Genomic DNA, 2,143 nt, shown 5'->3' with positions numbered 1-2,143 from the left:
AAAAAAAAAAAAAAAAAAAAAAAAGGAGAGAAGAAAGCGCGATTATTCCCGATTCTATAATTCGTGGACCGCGGCGGGCCCTTTGTCGGATCGTTAAGCGGCTTTGTCCGGATGATTTACATCCAGTCTTAGCTCCACTCTCTCCTCCCTGGGAGAGCTACGTCCAATTGATTACCGCCTCGGTTTCCTCTTCTTCGCCCGCCTCGAAACATACTGCGCGGAATCGGAAGATCCTCCGACGGAACTGACCTCGGGATGGATTTCGAAATTCAAGCGTTATCCGTGAGTTGGATTTTGGAAAATTGTTTCGAAGCAAATTTTTGATTTTGAGTTAAGTATATCTAAGGGTTGATTTTGTAATTCGGAGATTATTTAAGAGATGTTCATTTTAATGGAATCTTCGATCTGATAGCTTTGGAAATTTAAGCTTATGAAATAGCTTATAAAGTGGTGGACATTGTTAAATGTTTGATGTTAATAATAAAATTTTAATTCTTGAATATAAAAATGATGAATAATCCAGTTAATCCAGATGATTTGAAATTGTTTCAAAGGAAAAGTAAATTTTTGATTTTGAATTAAGTATATTTAAGGGTTAATTTTGTAATTCGGAGATTATTTAAGAAATGTTCATTTTAATCGAATCTTCGATCTGATAGCTTTGGAAATTTAAGCTGAAGTAGCTTATAAAATGGTGGACATTGTTCAATGTTTGATTAATAATAATAAAATTCTTAATAATAATAAAATTCTAATTCTTGAATATAAAAATGATGAATAATCCAGTTGATCCAGATGATGATTTGAAATTGTTTCAAAGGGAAAGTAAATTTTTGATTTTGAGTTAAGTATATCTAAGGATTGATTTTGTAATCCGAGGATTATTTAACAAATGGATCGTCTTTATCTTCGATCTGATAGCTTTGGAAATTTAATCTTATGAAGTAGCTTATAAAATGGTGGACATTGTTAAACGTTTGATGTTAATAATAAAATTCTAAGTTTGAATATAAAAATAATGAATAATCCAGTTGATCCAGAAGAGTAAATTTTTGATTTTTGGCTTGAATAAATTAAGGCATTTAAGAATTATTTCGTGGCAAAAGATGTTTTAACGGAATCGTCTCTTCGCAAATTTTCCAACTGTTTCCTCGAGTTTCTTTTGATTATCCAGCTTTATATAGTGGAATGTGCATAAATTCGAAGAACAAAATCCGGTATCGGATTGAAAATCCAGTCTCGGGTTCGCCCCGAATCCAGGAGGGCGAGATGTGGGTGAAATATCGACGAACCGTGTGCAACAATGGCCCCTGGTTGACTTTCTCGCTTTAGCCACAACCTTTTTTGACCCGGGAATAGAGAGAGAGGAGCCATTTGGAAAATAAAGTGCTCTCCTAGCAAAAGACATTCCATTCTCCCCCTCTGTCTTCGTTCTGCTCGTACACCGTCTTCTCTACCTTCCTTCTCTCTTCGTTTCCCTTCATATGCATCCTTGACGACGCACGGCTTCACCGCTTTTGTTAATGAAGACGAAAGACTAGCAATAGAGATTAGTAGTCGTCGGGCGCGGCCAGAACGTTGTTGCGCGATAATTAAAATCTCGTTAAAGAACGACGTATATATATTATCGTAAGAAAAATTAAAGAGGAAGCGTGGATTTAATTTTTTCGCAAAAATTTCAAAATTCAATCTTCCAAACTCTGCTTCACTTTCGCTCTTTCGAACTTCATAATACTACCTTATACACATCTTAAAAATTCAAATCACCAAAAAAAAAAAAAAATTAATCATTCTCCTAAACGATTGTCACGACCCTTCGTTTCCTTCGATTCTCCTCCACCTCTTCTTTCAACGCTCGAATAATCGGATAAAATTATACACACATATAAAAAAAAAAAAAAAAAATAACCTTAATTTAATCAAATAAAGCCTTCCATCCCTCGATTCCTCGAATTATCCCGCAACGATTGTCACCCTCTTTCCTCTTTCCTCCTTCTCCTCCTTTCGACGTGTCCAACGAAGAAGCGCGGTCAATCGGGGAGAGTAAGGTTAGAACGTTGGTCCTAAATGGCAGAGAAGAAAATGACGGCGATGACGGTGCCGTTTGGTCCGCGCGAGGGACGATAACACACGGGCACGGAGA

The 2,143-nt window shown here is 36.4% G+C and overlaps 1 protein-coding gene across 1 annotated transcript in view; it reads right to left on the bottom strand.

Annotated features, from left to right (window-relative positions):
* The window catches only part of LOC102672656 (transcription factor Sox-19b), a 28,787-nt gene that overhangs the window by 1,592 nt on the left and 25,052 nt on the right, over positions 1-2,143 (bottom strand). The gene's annotated exons all lie outside the window — the stretch shown is intronic.

This window comes from Apis dorsata, unplaced genomic scaffold (assembly GCF_000469605.1).
Source record: "Apis dorsata unplaced genomic scaffold, Apis dorsata 1.3 scaffold_215, whole genome shotgun sequence".
NCBI lineage: Eukaryota > Metazoa > Arthropoda > Insecta > Hymenoptera > Apidae > Apis > Apis dorsata.
The sequence above is the reverse complement of the archived record's forward strand: the minus strand, read 5'-3'. Positions and strand labels throughout refer to the sequence as shown.